The sequence below is a fragment of the Notolepis coatsorum genome (assembly GCF_963971535.1).
Source record: "Notolepis coatsorum genome assembly, chromosome: 3".
Taxonomy (NCBI): domain Eukaryota; kingdom Metazoa; phylum Chordata; class Actinopteri; order Aulopiformes; family Paralepididae; genus Notolepis; species Notolepis coatsorum.
Window position 1 is genome coordinate 26,463,370 of NC_140167.1, and position 22,935 is coordinate 26,486,304.

General features: G+C 42.3%; 1 protein-coding gene across 1 annotated transcript in view; it reads left to right on the forward strand.

Annotated features, from left to right (window-relative positions):
- Positions 1-22,935, forward strand: part of dlgap2a (discs, large homolog-associated protein 2a) — a gene marked incomplete at both ends in the record, with an annotated part of 410,496 nt that overhangs the window by 310,157 nt on the left and 77,404 nt on the right.

A 22,935-nucleotide genomic window follows, 5' to 3' on the forward strand; every position in this document is an offset into this window, starting at 1 on the left:
TTTGATGTGATCATCCTCAGAGGATATTATCCTCAATGCAACTTCACAATAGCAGTAACGTCAGAAAACAAATGATTATAACTCAAATACTGGCTATGTCTAAAGTCTGACGTCTGTATAGCTAAGTAGCCCTGTCTGAGTTGCATGAGAATTGGGTGACCAATTCATTGTGGTCATGGGGTCACGACAATGAATAGGTGTCCTCCTCTTGGGACCGCTAATGTTAAATTCTAAAGATATTCAGGTGAAAATGATTTGAGCTACTGCGCTAACACGAAGGATCTGTGAGGGCAGTCATTCCATACTATATTTAGTTCTTCAGTGGTGGGGCTATAGCTTACATTCGGATTAAGGATTGAGACTTTATATATTGTATAGCATACAGTGTGATCTTTCAGTCACACTGCCAGCATTGTTTCTGCCACTCTGCATTTTCCTCTGTCTTTTAATCACCAGCCTCTCCCTCTGAAGCCTCCACCTTTGGCAAGCCAACATGGCAATTAATTGGCTTATTAAATCCAGCCGCAATGCCCTATCAGCAAAGCTATCAAAGTCTAATCCTCCTTTTGTACGCCTGTTTGTGGGGAGGGGGGGGGGATTGTGACTAACTTCATCAGGGCTGAGAGATGTCTGTAAAACGAAGTTATTGTGTTGTTTAGTAGCTGGCTGGGCAGGTGGAGGAGTCATGCATCACATCAACTAGTCTACTGCAGTCAAACCTCAAACTCTGGAATGTGACAGCAGAGGGAGGGAGGGGCGTGGAGTAGAGGGAGGGACAGAGAGACAGAGAGACAGAGGGAGAGAGAGAGAGGAAGAGGAGAGGCAAAAGGAGGGAGCAGAGAGAGAGAGAGACAGAGATAGTGCAAGAGAGAGACCCAAGAGAGAGAGACGGAGAGATATAGAAAGGGAGAGATAGACAGAGAGATAAAATGCAAGAGAGAGAGAGAGAGACACACACACACACACATGCACGGCACACACATGCACGCACGCACGCACGCACACACACACACACACACACACACACACACACACACACACACACACACACACACACACACACACACACACACACACACACACACACACACACACACACACACACACACACACACACACACACACACACACACACACACACACACACACACACACACACGCAGACCCCAGGTGGTGAGAGCAGGCAACTGCACCTCCTCATCCATCACCCTCAACATTCTGAGTCCCCTCCTCTACTCCCTGTACACACACGACTGTGTGGCTCAGCGGAGTAGCAATACAATCATCAAATTTGCTGACGACACAGTGGTGGTGGGCCTGATCTCTGCCAACGACGAGAGGGCCTACCTGGAAGAGGTCAAGGTCCTGGCGGGATGGTGCCAGGAAAACAGCCTCTCCCTGAACGTCAGCAAAACAAAGGAGATGATTGTGGACTTCAGGAGGTCGGGGGTCAAGGACTACAGCCCCCTCAGCATCGACGGGGCACCGGTTGAGAGAGTCAACAGCTTTAAGTACCTCGGAGCCTACATATCCGAGGATTTGACATGGACCACACACATTGACAGTGTTGTGAAGAAGGCACGACAACGCCTCTACTTCCTCAGGCGCCTAAGGAAGTTCCAAGTCAGTCAGAAGATCCTTAAGAACTTCTACTCATGTACAATAGAGAGCATCTTGACCGGCAACATCACCTCCTGGTTTGGGAATAGCACTGCACAAGACCGAAGCAGACTACAAAGAGTGACACGTTCAGCCGAACGCACAATTGGAGGGGGGCTCCCCACCCTCCAGAACATTTACAACAAGCGTTGCAGGGGCAAGGCTAAGAGAATCATTAAAGACTCCAGTCACCCGAACAACTGCCTCTTTGAACTGCTGCGGTCAGGCAAGCGATACCGGAGTCTCAAGGCGAGCACAGAAAGACTCAGAAGAAGCTTCTATCCCCAGGCCATCAGGCTGCTAAACGAACAATGAACACTACACAACAACAACCACCAAACGCACATAGCACACACATCCACACGCACACACTCACTTTAAACAAACACACTGTAGCACCCACTCCACACACTTTATAGCACACACCCACTTTAAACAAACACACTGTAGCACCCACTCCCCACACTTTATATTTATTGATGAAGGATTGCACTACAACTCGTACACCTTACTGTAAATTGTACCTAAATTGTACCTCATCCCATTTCTGCTTTGCACTATATAGTACTGTACATTAGTACACTGCATAGTATTGTATATTATATGGTAACTCAGAACATTGTACATATGTCTATACCGAACACTGTGACCTCATTTTCTTCTTCTAAAATTACATGCTATACTATGTTATTTGATACTATCTTGTCTAGCACAGTCTCTGGAGCGTAACAGTAAGAAGCATTTTGTATGAAAGTATTCTGTACTTCTGTATGACAACTATTAAAGAAACTTGAAACTTGACACACACACACACACACACACACACACACACACACACACACACACACACACACACACACACACACACACACACACACACACACACACACACACACACACACACACACACACACACACACACACACACACACACACACACACACACACACACACACACACACACACACACACGTCAAGCATGCTGTCGCACCAATGAGGGAATAACACCAGCCTGAGCATGAGTGTGTTTGTGTGTTTGTTTGCGTGTGTGTTCTGGTACGGGCTAATTGGGGCTAATTGGTGCGATCATTTCACGAGAGACAGGGAGACAGAGAGTGATGGCCGATGCCGAGCCTGATTCCCCGGCGTTTGTCACTTTAGAGAGAGAGAGGGAACCAACACCATTCCATCTCTGTCTTTTCCTACGCCCGCCTAATTGATCTCTCACACAACATGCTCAACCCCTGCACTCGCAAACCGAACACAAACACACACATTCAGGCACAGGCGCACGTGTATTCATGTGTGTGCTCACAAACACAACCACACACACGCACTTCAATCCAATCAAACAGCTTGACAGTCAGGGAGACACCTTCACTCTTTCTCTCAACACTCCAAGAGCTTCATCTTGTCAAGAGTCTCTGTTGTCAAACTCAAGGACGCCAGCAAGGAGACTCACACCATTAAACCATGTGGACTGAGACAACCCCCCAACACACACACACGCACGCAGACAGACAGACAGACAGACAGACAGACAGACAGACAGACAGACAGACAGACAGACAGACAGACAGACAGACAGACAGACAGACAGACAGACAGACAGACAGACAGACAGACAGACAGACAGACAGACAGACAGACAGACAGACAGACACGCACGCACGCACGCACGCACACACACACACTTCTCACTCCATATGCACCTCAATTACACACAGACATCTTTATATACAGTACTTGCAATATTTTACAAAACAGTAGAACCTACAGTATTCCTGTGTTTTGTTTTCCCGTACACACTAGAGGTTTACCGCAGGAATACTGTAATGATTCATAGTAATCATGTTTTTTTTTTCATACACACTATAGATTTACAGCAGACATGCTTTATTGATTCCCTGTGTTTTCTTTTTCATACACACTATAGATTTACTGCAGAAATACTGTATTGATTCATAGTAATACTGTGGCTTTTTTCCATACACACTATAGATTCACCACAGAAATACTGTATTGATTCATAGTAATCCTGTGTTTTTTTTTCATACACACTATAGATATACAGTACCGCATAAATACTGTATTGACTCATAGTAATCCTGTATACGTTAACGATTCACCATAGTATTATTTAAGGTGAATCACTATAGAATTCAACCCCCACAGGAATCCTCTAGTTTGACTAGAGTTAGTTTTTGGATGGGTCCCTCTCTCTCTCTTCGCCTCGGAGAGGGCATCGATCGCCCCGGGGAGGATGCGTCACCCTGCGTGGATCAGATTGATAACGCCTGGCTAAATATAGCCCTGCGGCAGAAGGAAGGAGGGGAGGCTATTTTTAGACGTGTTTATGCCGCGCTGGCTCCGGACGCTAGCGCCATTGAATGACCAAACAGCAGGGGGGGGGGAGGGGGGGGGGGGGGGTATTGTCTCAGTGAGAGGCTCAGAGCACTTCGTTGGATTAAAATGTTTAAATAAATAAAGATGGAAGGTTGAGAGAAGCCATGCTGTCTGGTTCATTATTTTTGATCTCTCATGAATGCGCTACACAGAATTACCCCCCCCCCCCCCCCCCCCCCACAAAAAAAACTACTTGGCCTGGGTTTTCAATTGGCGTCAGCTCAGATAGAATAGTTTCTGTGAGTTTCTGCTGGCTGGCTTGAGTCATGTGTCGGCTGTCCATTGGCGACAGCATCTAATACAAGTTTATTATTTGATTTTCTTCAGCAATCGATTCAGCAACAACACTTTCAGTTCCCACATCAATGTTAAATGCGCCAGCGTTAGCTGATGTGCTAGTTTTCATCCATAGTCCCTGCCTAGAGTGCATGTCTTTTATGGTGTGGGAGGAAACCGGAGTACCCTGGAGGAAACCCATGCAAACACGGGGACATGCAGACTCTATGTTGCTCAGTGCTGCTCAGTGCTTCTCAGCAGTGTACTACAGTGCAGGCTTAAGTAGTGGGATTGATTTAACCTTCTTGCTGTGAGGCAGCGGCGCTAACCACTGTGCCACAAGACAGTTGGCTGAGACAGAGTCTCTGACTGTGTTGAAGACGCCTTACTTTATTTTGGCTGCAGCCGATAACTTGCATGATGATACTATCAGACATCATAAACTGTCCTATATTGGGCTGTGTTGTTGAAGAGTATGTTTTCCAGCGGTGGAAGAAGTACACAGTTCCTTTACTTGAGTAAAAGTAGAAATACCCAGATAAATTAGTACTCTGGTAAAGGTAGTCTATTAAAATTCTACTTAAGTAAAAGTAGAGAAGTATTTGCTATTGAATGTACTTAAGTATCTAAAGCAAAAGTATGCATTCTACATGCTGTTTGTGTATTCCAGTGCTTGGGAGCATTCACACCTCAAACCATTGCTTCTAAAGGTTAAAGTGGTGTGTGGTCCAATTATGCTGCTCTGATTAAAGGTTATGTTAAAGTGGTATGTGGTCCAGTTATGCTCCTCTGATTACGTCCTCTTGAAGTTGACAGGCTGTCAACTATATAATCTTCATACATTTCTGCCATGTTTTCTATGCAAAAGCTTTTTCTTCAAAGTAATTAGTAACTGATGGGTGGAGTAAAAAGTACAATATTTCCTTGGAAATGTAGTAAAGTATAAAAGTATAAAGAGTAAAAGTATTGTCCGTCCATCACAATTACGCAAACTGTGTAACGCCTGTCCCGTCTCCCTGTCTCCCGTCTCCCTGTCTCCGGCTGTCTCGTAGTGATGACCGGAGTGTTGGACGTCCCGTGATGATGACCAGGAGGATGCGACCCTCTCTGCGCCGCCCCCTTGCCTCAAATAGATCTGCCATCAGCTCTATTTTTTATCTTTCAAAATGTTCAGTTGCATGGCGGCTGGGTGGCGCAGCGGTCTAAGCGCTCGTCACTAGCGCGTGAGACACCGGTATCGAATCCGGCTGTCAGCGTTGCCTCCGGCTTGCGCCGGCCGTCATACTGACTCAAATGGCAGAGTCAGCGGGAGGGGAGTCAATGGGTGGTAATCTGGTCGTTGTAAACAGCGACTCCTACAGGTCGGTCAGGGCGCCTGCACAGCAAGGACAGGAGATGTCGAGGGTAGTGTGAGCCTCCCACACGTTACACCTCGCCAATGAGAATCCGCGCTGGCAGGTGAAGAAGTGGCTGGCTGACTCCGCATGTATCGGAGGGGATAGATTCTTCAACCCTCCCTATGACCGACCAGTGGGGGGCACATGCGAGCAACGATCAAGACAGGGGAGGGGGGAATTGGCACGACTAAAATTGGGATGGGAGAAAAACAGAAAAAGAAGGAGGAAAAAGTGGTTAAGAAAAAAAATTCAGTTGCTATTGCATGCACTTATCTGTGTTTCATTACACATATGAGTGCATGCTTACCAACTGTTTCGCCTGTTTTATTGCAACACTACTATCACCGACATCTAAGAAGGGAGATCCCCCCTTGAACGTCCCTTCTAAGGTTTCTCTCCTCCACATTGCCTGTGGTGAATTTTTTCCTATTGCTAGGTTTTAGTGAGTTTTTCCTTACCTTTGCGTCTGGGAATGTTGCATTTATAAAAAAAATTGGGACTTTATGGTGTTTTTGTTTTGTTCTTGACTTGTTTAACACATTGGGCACCAGCCATTACCCTTATCCTTGTAGCTAATGCGCCAGGTTTCCATAGCCTACTTTCACTGTGCGTCACTATGTTTGGAGAGCTATATCTATATTCTATATTCTAGCTATGGAGACAATACTATGGTCATTTGACAGTTCTTCCGGCGAACATGCAAAAAAGAGAAAACATTTTCATGTATACGTTTGCGCGTTATCCCGTGCAAACGTAGGTTAGGAGTGATCCGGGCTAATTCCTGAAAAGCTGAGTTATAGGGCGCTACCTGAATTCTGCTATAAGCGTTGCCATTTCTTGCCTGGACACGCTACTATTTCCAAATCATGGGGACATTAACGCGTGTTGTCGGGCCTTTCAAATAAATTTGATTTGATAAAGTTCCCTAAAATGAAAATACTCACATAAAGTACAAGTAGCTCTAAATTGTACTTAAGTACAGTACTTGAGTAAAAATACTTAGTTACTTTCCACCACTGATGTGTTCCCACGGGTTGGAATCACTAGCTGGGTTATGAGCGTGCTTCCTCCTGATTATCATATACCCTTGAGCATGAAAACTCCGAATTGATCCCAGTGGTGCTCTGGGGTTTCCCACCAAGCCAAGTGCTGACACCTACAGTATGAGACGTGGCCCGACGGCAAGGTAAAAGCTGCTTTGATCCCAAGTCTTTTCTTCCTCCTGCCGACTTGTCGCCACCAGTGCAGGTCATTGATGGACTTAAAGCGGCACTTCACCAAAGAAAACAATGCTAATTTATTTTACATAATCTCCCACACATCCAAAAACACGAATCAGTTTTGCACACATTGATTTAGTTTGACGGTTTAATGATTTTGAATATGGCCTCGGGTGATGTCATCGGGAGCCTTGTGTTGTGTTAAATACAGCTCCTATGATAAGGTAGCAGTTCCTATAAGACAAGGTATTGCACATTTTTCATCTACATATTTTCTGAAGATTCGCCTAAAAGTACATACCCAAGTAGATGGAAGATTGCTCCACTTCTACAGGGGCCATTTGCATGTTCATGATACCTAGGGACATCTATGGACCTCAGGGAATGTATTCACAGTGTCAGAAATATTGTGTGTGTTACTATGCTTGAGTAAATTGTAATGAACCAAAGGAGAATATAAATTATTTGAAAATTCATTCGGCACCTTCTTGAGATCAAGTGTACAACAAATCTAAGCAGATGATTTACAGGGTTTTTTGTTGATACAGTACTGAATTTTGCCATCCGGACACATGCAATTTGAAATATGAATATAGAATATAGAATATCAGGCCTATAAATTACCTTATTATGGCCAAGTCATACAGCTATGGATCGGGCCAAATCTCTTTGAATGAAGACCGTGAATGAAATCTACTTAAGTACAGTTACTTTTTGATAATGTAAATAGCTCCGCCATTTTTCATCAGATTGAGACGCTTTTTCTTTCTAGACATTCACAGAAAGGTAACTAAACAAACTGCGTTGGCAATAACGTTCAGGTTTGTTCGACCCATGAGATATAATCACAAAAATAACGTCAGAATTTTTCACAACGAATATTTTCAGCAGCTTTCACAGAGGCTGGTGTGAGCTGGGTAGTGTAGTTTTATGAAATTACGTCGATGTCCATTGAAAGCCCCGGGTCTCCTCTGTTTTAGGACTACAACGCTTTCATGACACAATATTTCCTCGTGTCTAATTCATCCAGTTTCTGCCGAGATGCGCAGAGATATTTATGAACTCATATTTCGTTAATGACACTTAAAATCATTGGTAAACAAACGTAGTACTGAAAATATACACTTTGATTGCTGTTTTGATAGGGTTAGGGTCTTTACTCTTGGCTACATTTGAAGAAAAAAATGCGACATACAATATGGACTGTATTGATTTGATTTATGACGTGAAATAAATCTCAATAGTCTAGTGTGTGTGTGTGTGTGTGTGTGTGTGTGTATGTGTGTGTGTGCATGTGTGATTGTGTTGTGTGTAGTTGAAGTATTTGCAAATTGTATTGTATTATATGTATTGGTAATCGTGTCATATACTTGCTGAAGTATATATAATATTATATATAATATAGTTATTGATGGGGGATGGAAACATATAAGCTTTGCTTCTTCCATCTCCTTTTCAAACAGTGTATAGTTTCTGGCTGTTTTTTTATTTTTAATTTTTTTTGGGGGGGGGGTTCCTCTTTTCCCATTTCATTTATTTTCAAATGTTGTTTTGCCGGACAATGGTAAATGTAGCCAAACTACTGTAACACTGTGGTTTGAAATAAAACGATTGAATCTTGGATCTTGAATCAGCCCGATACCTCATTACTCATTGACTGCCACGCTGTTTTCCCTTCTTTACTCAATGGCGCCAGCGTTATTGACCATTTTCGCAAATTTTGCTGACCCATCGTGTGTTCTGTATTATAGCTATGGAGACAATAGTATGGCTCATTTGACAGGCATTGTTTATAGTCCAACACTGACAAGCCAGTTAATTTCTACATACTTCCACGCTAAACATCCCCCCTTTTCAAAATAATCCAGTATTTTTTTCTAGGTCGCGAGATATGACGTGTTATATGCATAAGCCCAAATCGTTCGGGTTGCTCACCTGAAACCTATATTATTTCCAAATCAAAGGTATATATCATATATATATGTTTCTTCACAAAATCATCAAGGGGGGGGAGGTCGTTTTACCTCGAAGCTGCGATCGTTACCAAAAGCATGTTTTAGGTTCGGTAAAATACGACACTGTGATCAATATAAAAGCATGTTTTAGGTTCGGTCAAATAGACCTAAAATAGACCTTACCTTAGTCAGAAGGTACTCCAAAATGAATAATCCCAGTCGTTCCATCGCGATCGCAATTACTCGTGTGCTTTGGGCATGGCTATCATACGAGAAACAATAGGTTTCAGGCGATCAACAAATTGCTGGGTTCTGATTCACTGTGAGGGGGAAGGGTTCATGCAGCCAGATGCACAGAGAGAGAGAGACCCAGAGACTAGAGACCCAGTTCAAAAGGCAGGTGATACTGCCACCTGGCGGGATTTGATCGTAATTGCAATTTTAACGTAGGCAGCGGTGCCAGGGAGACACAGGCAGGTCCGTGTGAGTGTTTAGAATGGGGAAATCGAAAAAAAGACCAAAGGATCTAAAAACGAGAAAACTTGTTTTTGGCACTGAACGTTTGGATTTGAAACATGAGAATACTCGTTTTTGCGCAGAAAGAGTTAAGGGGTTAACACGACCCAAGGATGTAAGCTGCAACGTCCCTCATATGGGAAGTTTTTCGGATTTTTTGCAACCAGCACTTTGGCGACCCCTAGTAGCTCGGGTGTGCATATTTTGTAATACAATATCGAATTGAAGGCTTATTTGTTGCCTGTCGATAGCGACAAAATCAGCGGTTCTCGAGTTACATGCCGGTATTTGACGCTTGTGCAAAGTACACGGTATTGCGCAAAATACCACTCCCGACTCAGGCTGCAGTAGTTCCGTCAATCTAGATCCGATCTCAAAAATTATTGTGGATCGTTGTAACCAATGAGTGTGGCAGTGCTGCTCAGTGCTTCTCAGCAGTGTACTACAGTGCAGGCTTAAGTAGTGGGATTGATTTAACCTAAGACCTTCTTGCTGTGAGGCAGCGGCGCTAACCACTGTGCCACAAGACAGTTGGCTGAGACAGAGTCTCTGACTGTGTTGAAGACGCCTTACTTTATTTTGGCTGCAGGCGATAACTTGCATGATGATACTATCAGACATCATAAACTGTCCTATATTGGGCTGTGTTGTTGAAGAGTATGTTTTCCAGCGGTGGAAGAAGTACACAGTTCCTTTACTTGAGTAAAAGTAGAAATTCCCAGATAAATTAGTACTCTGGTAAAGGTAGTCTATTAAAATTCTACTTAAGTAAAAGTAGAGAAGTATTTGCTATTGAATGTACTTAAGTATCTAAAGCAAAAGTATGCATTCTACATGCTGTTTGTGTATTCCAGTGCTTGGGAGCATTCACACCTCAAACCATTGCTTCTAAAGGTTAAAGTGGTGTGTGGTCCAGTTATGCTGCTCTGATTAAAGGTTATGTTAAAGTGGTATGTGGTCCAGTTATGCTCCTCTGATTACGTCCTCTTGAAGTTGACAGGCTGTCAACTATATAATCTTCATACATTTCTGCCATGTTTTCTATGCAAAAGCTTTTTCTTCAAAGTAACTAGTAACTGATGGGTGGAGTAAAAAGTACAATATTTCCTTGGAAATGTAGTAAAGTATAAAAGTATAAAGAGTAAAAGTATTGTCCGTCCATCACAATTACGCGAACTGTGTAACGCCTGTCCCGTCTCCCTGTCTCCCTGTCTCCCTGTCTCCCTGTCTCCGGCTGTCTCGTAGTGATGACCGGAGTGTTGGACGTCCCGTGATGATGACCAGGAGGATGCGACCCTCTCTGCACCGCCCCCTTGCCTCAAATAGATCTGCCATCAGCTCTATTTTTTATCTTTCAAAATGTTCAGTTGCATGGCGGCTGGGTGGCGCAGCGGTCTAAGCGCTCGTCATTAGCGCGTGAGACACCGGTATGGAATCCGGCTGTCAGCGTTGCCTCCGGCTTGCGCCGGCCGTCATACTGACTCAAATGGCAGAGTCAGCGGGGAGGGGAGTCAATGGATGGTAATCTGGTCGTTGTAAACAGCGACTCCTACAGGTCGGTCAGGGTGCCTGCACAGCAAGGACAGGAGATGTCGAGTGTAGTGTGAGCCTCCCACACGTTACACCTCGCCAATGAGAATCCGCGCTGGCAGGTGAAGAAGTGGCTGGCTGACTCCGCATGTATCGGAGGGGATAGATTCTTCAAGCCTCCCTATGACCGACCAGTGGGGGGCACATGCGAGCAACGATCAAGACAGGGGAGGGGGGAATTGGCACGACTAAAATTGGGATGGGAGAAAAACAGAAAAAGAAGGAGAAAAAGTGGTTAAGAAAAAAAATTCAGTTGCTATTGCATGCACTTATCTGTGTTTCATTACACATATGAGTGCATGCTTACCAACTGTTTTGCCTGTTTTATTGCAACACTACTATCACCGACATCTAAGAATGGAGATCCCCCCTTGATAGTCCCTTCTAAGGTTTCTCTCCTCCACATTGCCTGTGGTGCATCTTTTCCTATTGCTAGGTTTTAGTGAGTTTTTCCTTACCTTCGCATCTGGGAATGTTGCATTTATAAAAAAAAAATTTGACTTTATGGTGTTTTTGTTTTGTTCTTGACTTGTTTAACACATTGGGCACCAGCCATTACCCTTATTCTTGTAGCTAATGCGCCAGATTTCCATAGCCTACTTTCACTGTGCGTCACTATGTTTGGAGAGCTATATCTATATTCTATATTCTAGCTATGGAGACAATACTATGGTCATTTGACAGTCACTTTCTTCCGGCGAACATGCAAAAAAGAGAAAACATTTTCATGTATACGTTTGCGCGTTATCCCGTGCAAACGTAGTTTAGGAGTGATCCGGGCTAATTCCTGAAAAGCTGAGTTATAGGGCGCTACCTGAATTCTGCTATAAGCGTTGCCATTTCTTGCCTGGACACGCTACTATTTCCAAATCATGGGGACATTAACGCGTGTTGTCGGGCCTTTCAAATAAATTTGATTTGATTTGATTTGATAAAGTTCCCTAAAATGAAAATACTCACATAAAGTACAAGTAGCTCGAAATTGTACTTAAGTACAGTACTTGAGTAAAAAATACTTAGTTACTTTCCACCACTGATGTGTTCCCACGGTTGGAATCACTAGCTGGGTTATGAGCGTGCTTCCTCCTGATTATCATATACCCTTGAGCATGAAAACTCCGAATTGATCCCAGTGGTGCTCTGGGGTTTCCCACCAAGCCAAGTGCTGACACCTACAGTATGAGACGTGGCCCGACGGCAAGGTAAAAGCTGCTTTGATCCCAAGTCTTTTCTTCCTCCTGCCGACTTGTCGCCACCAGTGCAGGTCATTGATGGACTTAAAGCGGCACTTCACCAAAGAAAACAATGCTAATTTATTTGACATAATCTCCCACACATCCAAAAACACTAATCAGTTTTGCACACATTGATTTAGTTTGACGGTTTAATGAGTTTGAATATGGCCTCGGGTGATGTCATCGGGAGCCTTGTGTTGTGTTAAATACAGCTCCTATGATAAGGTAGCAGTTCCTATAAGACAAGGTATTGCAATTTTTTTTTTTTTTTATTATTGCAAAACAAAAATTATTAAAAGTCAGTACTCAACACACAATGCATAATGAAACTAACAATCAAGGTGGCTAAAATGACATGCAAGTACAGAAACAGAAAACAAACAAAAAAGTCTATAATAATATTTTACCGTATACAGTATATATCCAACGAAATTACCAATTATACCAATGCCTTATACAGGATATACCCCTAATACCTATTTTCTAAAACCCTACACACATATGCTCCAGCTCGAACCCCCCCTCCCGGACCCCTCCTTGGATAGTACCTCCATTATCCCTCACTCCTAACCAGACACTACCATTATAAGCTAGCTTTTATTCTCTCCACCACTTCTAACCACATTGACATTTTGGATTCGTTGAGACCCAGAATTCTTGCTGTAGATATTTCTTGATAAATCAGATCGAGATATGTAAGAAACTGTGGTATAATATAATGTCCTCATGTAAATATGCTCCCCTCCCCTGTGTCCCCCTTACCTGTGCCCCCCCCTCTCTGTCGAATAAGACATTCCCCTCCCCTTTCTCCCCAAACCTGTACCCCCCCCCCCATTTGACCTATCAAATGGGACCACACACCCCCCCTTGTTGAACTATATAGGGCTCCTCCCGACCACAATCGGGGTCTTTCACCTGGGTAATTTCAGCTGATCACCTGGGGGAAGCCCTCAGCCATTCTCTCTATGTACTTACTATCTGTTTGGTTAATAAACCTTTGTTATTATCCAAACCTCGGTTGACTGAGAACATTCTTCATCAGGATATCCACAAATATCCCACAATTGGCATCTACGAACTTGTGACGGACTCTTGCGTCCTACCGGCGTGCTGTATTGTTTCAGCTATACAGAGAAAAGTGAGTATAATAGACTGGTCGACCAAAAATGTATGGCAAGGAATTAAAACCTTCCCGCTTTTCTCTGTGCCAGGTGAATATTACAGAATGTTGTCAAATATTGAGATCATGGCTGAGTAAGAATAATGTGCATTAATATATCTGATCTGTATTGAGAATCGTTACCAGGGCGTGCGTGCACCTGGGTCCTTATCAGGCGGTTCTGAGAGGATGGGTTATATGTGCTATTCCCGAAAGTTTAGGCACAAAGGTTGAAGTGCTATTCCTGGTCGAGTTGGAGCCGACCAAAAGCTAAGGCACACAATAAAGGTTGTTGGATTGCTAACCCAAGTCTAATTCAGACTGAAATATAGGCAACAAAAGCAGATACGTGAGCTTATTAGAGTGATATCATTGGAAAACGCTACTCTCTTAGAAACTATTCTGTGATTCTTTTGGCAAAGAGGCGGGAAGTTAGGACAGAGAAGCTGTTATAATCTAATTAGATTTAACAGAGTAACGTTATAATATTCATTGTTTCAACCTAAAACTAAGCTCACAATCTCTTCCATTCCTGAAAACGATGTATTTGGATTGAATTAACCAATTAATCATACAGATAGTGGGAAGGTGACCGGCGATGCCTCGGCAGTACGTGAATGTACATTTAACGAGACATTAGTCGCGGGTTGAAGGGACCGAGAGTATGATTAAAAGGTATATATATAATCTAATATATCGCTGGTAAATTTCGAAGTCAGGTTCGGTCGTTATGACTTTAATAACGATGTATAGTTATGTCAAGGGATAAATGCCTTGTCGCAGCAGATGCTGGTCGACTAAACGAAAAGCGATCCAATACAGTCAGATATACACACACGTTAACTTATATGTATTAATGTTTGTTTGTCTGTTTAAAGTCTTGTTTGTATGCGCACAATATGCCGACTGATATCGCGCCGAGCATTGAGAGACGAGTACCGTTATACAGAGAATAACATTGAGGTAACAATTCACGCGACAAACTAGGATAGTAATTTCCGGAACCAACAAAACCGGCCCACGGGAACGACCATTTGGGGAAGTATAGTTTTATCGTTTCAGTTTGTTTACGTTTCACATATGCACAGGCGCGTTCAGTCGGTAACAAAACACTGGTTTAGGAATTCCAGGCTATTGAGAGCTTGTGGGAAAAATACTGTATGGATTGCAAAGCGTTATTTCCGAGGCGAACGAGAACGCACGAACGTCGCTTGGAGCGATGACGTCACGCTATGCGCGCCGTGGAGTTATGATTTTATATGAAACTATCCATAGGCGAACGTAAAGTTTAATGTGCCCAAGGCCGAGGGTGCGTGAAATCCACGTGTAGTATATGTTTTATTTGTATATGTATGTGCGCGCTGCTATTGGAAAATGTTGAGTTGCGGTGGCGAGATGCAGAAGAGTGTTTCCAGGGTTGCATTATCCCAGACCACCGGAGAAACGAACCGAACATTGCATTGACGACACGTAACGTGCTACAGCCTCAGGAACCACTATTCGATTAAAGATACACATGGGCACAAAAGGGGGTAAGTTAATATGGTTATTCAATAACTGAACTGAACTGTGAGGATCCAACGTGAACACAGCAGCTTTTTCCGGTGAGTATGAAATCATAATTTAGCTGCATGACATAACTATCTTCTCATTCGCAGTGACTTATAGCTATCCCATATCGCTTGAGTGATTGGTTTTCATTACTGTACACGTTATAAGTCACATAAAGCTAATTACAATGTCTGTTTCAGAATTATAATACATCTGTGGGCATACCGGTCATACTGACCAATACGGGGAGCTAAACAAACACTTCCGGTTTCCGGTATATGGCAGTACAGGAATTGTAGTCCACATAAACAGCGTTAGATTAGACTTTATAAGCTTTTAATGTTGAAAACTTGGGCACAAACAACATAGATTATGTTTAAAAGTAAGATGTTTAGGTTAACAAATAGGTTATATTCACTTGAGTTAATGTGTTTATCTAAAGAACCAATGAAAGATAACTAGCCCTTTCCATTGTAAGACATTTTTAAACATGATTCAAAATGTGTGGTTCCACATTCTTATGAGTGCTTGTGTACATATGCGATATGATTGATAAATGATAACACTATCATTACATCCTAGGATGGGATGGATGAGAACTAGCTGATGTTTTTGTTAAGCTCACAGACAATCAACAAAGAACCCACTCAAATGGTCTTAGGAGTGGAAAATTAACATGTGTTTTTATTTTCAGTCAGGCTCTGAGGCGAGATGCAGAGACCTACACCCAAATTGTATCACAAAAGACTGAAACTCCAACAATTTGCATGTCAACATGTGTGGAGCTGAAAGACAATCGATTGACCAGTTAAAACAAATCTGCATCCAAACACCCACATGTAAATTGTGTTTACAGGAAGCAAACAGACAATCAAGAGACAGAAAGGGACTGAGTTAATCTACATTAGAACAAAGCAGTTTGGAGCTAAAGGGAAATCAATTGTGAGACGATAGCAGACACTATTCAAGATGGGCACTTGAAACCCACAGGGTATGCCTACACTCTGACCACAGACTTGGTGGACCAACAGAGAACCACTTAGTTAACATGAATCAGACACGGGTGAAGAATTTGCAGTCATGAAAGGCACCATATTTCCCATACTAACAAAATAACATAACTTGCATGCTATCCCCTCCTTCTATTCTCTGCTTATAACCAATAACATGCATGATTCTTTTAACAAACTAATACATTTCCATGACTGCAAAATATCAACCACCAAAATTGAAACACAATTATCTAAATGTACAAGGTATACACGTACATTGATCATTTAGCTGACACTTTTATCCAAAAGCGACTCGCAGGTTCTGTATGACAGGACATCAAAAAGGGCACAACTCTATCAGCTGAGTAACAATGGTCATCAAAGTGTTGAGTGCTACAGTGTAGGTTAGTTTATTAGGACAAATGCATGACAGTAAGGTTAGCTAGGGTTAGATTTATTTGTATCAGTTGAAAGCAGGATAATCATTTACACAATGATTATCAAAATGCACAAGGTGTATTAGAGGTAATTAAATTAATACTACTTAAGAGTAGACGAGAAAATGAATGATTGTTTTTCATGCAAAATTAACTGGCTGCCTAGATTTTATGTTTTTCCCCATGCTAAATTATGACGAGCCACACTGAGACGTGAATAACGCCAGAGAAGGCGTGGCGAAGTAAGTATCCTGAGATACACCCAACGCATCCTGAGGTAAGATCAAATTAAATTTGACATCACAGATTATAAAGATAAAAAATAAATGTTTCTGATTCCATGCAAAGATCGGATCCAAACGATATCAAATGCACAATGGTATTACACAATGAAATGAATTAACCCTAAATGATTTTCCTCTTTAGCAGAAAGGCGTTGAATCATTTATGTGAGGAGGTTTTCTAAGGAAGTTTTTTATCATCCTCAGATCATAAATTGGTGAGAGGACAGGACGAGTGAGACGACGCGTGACCTGAACCACGAACGACGGCGCGACCAGGCAAGGAGGAACACAACCCAGCGACCTGAGCGACCCACGACAGCATAGGACTACCAGGGACGCCGCCAAGGAGCTGCGGACACAACCAGGACGACGACAGCAACCGTGGGAGAGCCGCCATCCAACCCAGCCCACAGACGTCCCCAAGAAAGTGGAGCAGGGGACCACGAAGGAGACTGACCAAGGAGACACTGACGAAGAGGAGATCAACCTTTGACGGCCTCCACCCCGGCACTGCAGACCACGGCAAACCAAACCCATCACCTGCAGATGGGAACCAAAGCCCCGACCATCAAGATGGATTCCGATGATAAGCTTCTCATCCGGTGAGAGAGAGCGTCCTACTGACTAACCACTACACCGGCGAGCCCTCGCCCTCCATCAAGTGGTACCGCAATGACGAGGAGAGGACAGCGAAACCAGCACAACACATTTAAAAACGCCCTACCGCCATGTCTCAAGGCCTGATAAAGGTCAAGCATGAGCACAGTGGCAGACATGTGATGGTGGTGGAGAACAACATAGGCTCCAGGAAAAGAGTCTGCAAGGCCACTATAGTTGACTGCTACCGGTGACCCTTGACAAGGTACACAGGGAGTGGACGGCGACCTCCTGTAAGCCCCCTCTGAATGATGGAGGAGTGAATGTTCCCGACTGCACCGTCAAGAAGAGAGACATCATCATCAGAGACCTGTGGACCAAGAGGCATCTGAACGCCACATTGTCCACAGTATTATGTATTTATTTAAATTTTACTGTGTTACTGTATTACATCACATTTGAATTACTTAGGTTACAAAATTGTATTGTCAGACAAGAAAGAATCAGTTGGTTTATTCTCTCATAGAAGAGGACATGTAACGTTGTTGTTTTGCACCTGTATGGTGAACCATTGATAGTATATACACTAGAATTACATACAGAAGCGATGCATAAGACGTTTTATCTCCTCATTTATAGAGAAGAAATGGAGAAAATTGCCTGATTCTAAGTAAAGACCAACAAAACTGAGGCAATCACAGATGAAAGTGACACTCAAACTCAGGTTAAATACAACTGGATCCTAAGTAAATTCATCAAGAATCATTATAAAATGTGCATATATATTTTTTTTTGAACAGTTTCCCATAATCAATCATGTTAGTTTTATTAACCACCAGGTTAACGGTTGTTAAAATGTTTTTGTACACATTAGCCTTATGTGTAAATCCTATTCCTAATAATTATGCACACAATTTTGTTTTTTCACCCTGTGCACTCTGACCACACAGAGACAGCACATGTATGTAATAGTTTTATTACTATGCCTGTATGCACAACCATCACATTAGCTCCCCTGAGTCACGACATGAACGACTGAAGGTATGCCAAGATATTTGCACAGCTATAGCTTCTAATGATTATGTTAATTGTTGTTTGATATCAGAGTTGAGGACCACTCATTGATATAGGTATTTTGAGCGATTAATAAAAGAAAAGGGTGATATCTATTCCCACATCTCTGATATCAAAATAACACAGACCGCAGTCCAGTCGATCATGTCATGAATCATGTATATAAATAATACTATTTTAAACTGTTATGCCAACCAACACATTGGCCAACATTTTCATTATTTTAATTATTTTCTATTTTATTCATTATCTGATAACCGATGGATTACATCGGTCCCCACTTTTACCTGTTCCAAACAACCCTGGTATATTATACATTAATCTCACCCACATTATAACAGAGAAAAGTGAGTATTGTGGTATAATATAATGTCCTCATGTAAATATACTCCCCTCCCCTGTGTCCCCCTTACCTGTGCCCCCCCCCCTCTCTGTGGAATAAGACATTCCCCTCCCCTTTCTCCCCAAACCTGTACCCCCCCCCCCATTTGACCTATCAAATTGGACCACACACCCCCCCTTGTTGAACTATATAGCGCTCCTCCCGACCACAATCGGGGTCTTTCACCTGGGTCATTTCAGCTGATCACCTGGGGGAAGCCCTCAGCCATTCTCTCTATGTACTTACTATCTGTTTGGTTAATAAACCTTTGTTATTATCCAAACCTCGGTTGACTGAGAACATTCTTCATCAGGATATCCACAAATATCCCACAAAACCAAACCTTCCGGCACATTTTTTCTGGTTGAAACCAGCGTGATGCGATCAGTTTTTTAGCTACTGTGATACCCGATAAAACCAATCTCTTTAGCTGTGGATTTACTGCAAACTCAAAAACATCATTCAATAGTAATACAGAGGGGTGTACTGGTATATTCCAAGATACGAGTTTTGATAATTGATGGGTCACATCTTTCCAGAATGCCTTAACTGGTGGGCAGGTGGGTATTGCACATTTTTCATCTACATATTTTCTGAAGATTCGCCTAAAAGTACATACCCAAGTAAATGGAAGATTGCTCCACTTCTACAGGGGCTATTTGCATGTTCATGATACCTAGGGACATCTATGGACCTCAGGGAATGTATTCACAGTGTCAGAAATATTGTGTGTGTTACTATGCTTGAGTAAATTGTAATGAACCAAAGGAGAATATAAATTATTTGAAAATTCATTCGGCACCTTCTTGAGATCAAGTGTACAACAAATCTAAGCAGATGATTTACAGGGGTTTTTGTTGATACAGTACTGAATTTTTCCATCCGGACACATGCAATTTGAAATATGAATATAGAATATAGAATATCAGGCCTATAAATTACCTTATTATGGCCAAGTCATACAGCTATGGATCGGGCCAAATCTCTTTGAATGAAGACCGTGAATGAAATCTACTTAAGTACAGTTACTTTTTTATAATGTAAATAGCTCCGCCATTTTTCATCAGATTGAGACGCTTTTTCTTTCTAGACATTCACAGAAGCGTAACTAAACAAACTGCGTTGGCAATAACGTTCAGGTTTGTTCGACCCATGAGATATAATCACAAAAATAACGTCAGAATTTTTCACAAAGAATATTTTCAGCAGCTTTCACAGAGTCTGGTGTGAGCTGGGTAGTGTAGTTTTATGAAATTACGTCGATGTTCATTGAAAGCCCCGGGTCTCCTCTGTTTTAGGACTACAACGCTTTCATGACACAATATTTCCTCGTGTCTAATTCATCCAGTTTCTGCCGAGATGCGCAGAGATATTTATGAACTCATATTTCGTTAATGACACTTAAAATCATTGGTAAACAAACATAGTACTGAAAATATACACTTTGATTGCTGTTTTGATAGGGTTAGGGTCTTTATTCTTGGCTACATTTGAAGAAAAAAATGCGACATACAATATGGACTGTATTGATTTGATTTATGACCTGAAATAAATCTCAATAGTCTAGTGTGTGTGTGTGTGTATGTGTGTGTGCATGTGTGATTGTGTTGTGTGTAGTTGAAGTATTTGCAAATTGTATTGTATTATATGTATTGGTAATCGTGTCATATACTTGCTGAAGTATATATAATATTATATATAATATAGTTATTGATGGGGGATGGAAACATATAAGCGTTGCTTCTTCCATCTCCTTTTCAAACAGTGTATAGTTTCTGGCTGTTTTATTTTTTTAAACGATTTGGGGGGGGGGTTCTTCTTTTCCCATTTCATTTATTTTCAAATGTTGTTTTGCCGGACAATGGTAAATGTAGCCAAACTAACACTGTGGTTTGAAATAAAACTATTGAATCTTGGATCTTGAATCAGCCCGATACCTCATTACTCATTGACTGCCACGCTGTTTTCCCTTCTTTACTCAATGGCGCCAGCGTTATTGACCATTTTCGCAAATTTTGCTGACCCATCGTGTGTTCTGTATTATAGCTATGGAGACAATAGTATGGCTCATTTGACAGGCATTGTTTATAGTCCAACACTGACAAACCAGTTAATTTCTACATACTTTAGTTTGTGCACTATTCCACGCTAAACATCGCCCCTTTTCAAAATAATCCAGTATTTTTTTTTAGGTCACGAGATATGACGTGTTATATGCATAAGCCCAAATCGTTCGGGTTGCTCGCCTGAAACCTATATTATTTCCAAATCAAAGGTATATATCATATATATATGTTTCTTCACAAAATCATCAAGGGGGGGGGGGGTCGTTTTACCTCGAAGCTGCGATCGTTACCAAAAGCATGTTTTAGGTTCGGTAAAATATGACACTGTGATCAATACAAAAGCATGTTTTAGGTTCGGTCAAATAGACCTAAAATAGACCTTACCTTAGTCAGAAGGTACTCCAAAATGAATAATCCCAGTCGTTCCATCGCGATCGCAATTACTTGTGTGCTTTGGGCATGGCTATCATACGAGAAACAATAGGTTTCAGGCGATCAACAAATTGCTGGGTTCTGATTCACTGTGAGGGGGAGGGGTTCATGCAGCCAGATGCACAGAGAGAGATAGACCCAGAGACTAGAGACCCAGTTCAAAAGGCAGGCGATACTGCCACCTGGCGGGATTCGATCGTAATTGCAATTTTAACGTATAGGCAGCGATGCCAGGGAGACACAGGCAGGTCCGCGTGAGTGTTTAGAATGGGGAAATCGAAAAAAAGACCAAAGGATCTAAAAACGAGAAAACAAGTTTTTGGCACTGAACGTTTGGATTTGAAACATGAGAATACTCGTTTTTGCGCAGAAAGAGTTAAGGGGTTAACACGACCCAAGGATGTAAGCTGCAACGTCCCTCATATGGGAAGTTTTTCGGATTTTTTGCAACCAGCACTTTGGCGTCCCCTAGTAGCTCGGGTGTGCATATTTTGTAATACAATATATATATCGAATTGAAGGCTTATTTGTTGCCTGTCGATAGCGACAAAATCAGCGGTTCTCGAGTTACATGCCGGTATTTGACGCTTGTGCAAAGTACACGGTATTGCGCAAAATACCACTCCGGACTCAGGCTGCAGTAGTTCCGTCAATCTAGATCCGATCTCAAAAAAAATTATTGTGGATAGTTGTAACCAATGAGTGTGGCTTTCCAATGATACCCCACATGGGGATCTAAATAAAAAGAACTAAAAACACGAAGAAACACAAAAACAGGAAGAGCAAAACAGCCGAATTAATTGAAGTCTATGAGAAAACTGAGTTTTTCTTTGTACACAGTTTACCAAAATCACTCCTAATCACTCATTTCTGAATGGATCTTTATGAAATTTGGATATGTACTACATAAGGCTATGTAAGCCATACCACCTTCTGGGGAAATACTACCTCTGGACTACTAACTACTACAGAAAAACTTGAGTAGTACTTTAGCACTAAAAGTAAACTTCAGAATGTCATCTTTCAAAATAGACCAGGCTCATGCATGTGCTATAAGTATAAAGTATGTTGTTTTGGGTTGCAAAAAAAGTATGCAGTCCTCAAGTTCAAGTTCAAAAATTGCCACTTTTCTGCCCGCTTGTTAAGAATAGGGGACATGCATTGCTATTCCTTGCACTATTTGGGCAACTTTACACAATTCCTGTGAGTCTATTGAACACATCTGTAAGGTTTATTTAAAAAAAAAAAATCATTGTTTTATATTTCTAATGGAGTACTAAAAAGCATCATTTTCCAGCCGCAAGATTTCAGGCTGTTATTGGATGGGCTCCGCCCATAAGCGCTTTCAGTGACAGTCACCAACACAGCGTGATACATACGAGAGAGAGCGAGAGAGAGAACAAGCAAGAGAGAGAGAGAGGAGAGATGCGTACCCGACACACACACAGTCAAGTTTGTGTGTGTGTGTGTCCCCGACGAGGGAGAGAGATGGCGCACACACATTTACACACACTTCTGCAGTCCCTCCCGCCGTCCCTCTCTCTCTCTCTCTCTCTCTCTCTCTCTCTCTATCTCTCTCTCCCTCTCTCTCCTCGCTCGTTCTCTGCCTGCATGTCAAACCCCGTTTGAGGAAGTGTCTGATTACACTATGCCTACGTCCCCGACACACACGCAGTCAAGTTTGTGTGTGTGTGTGTGTCCCCGACG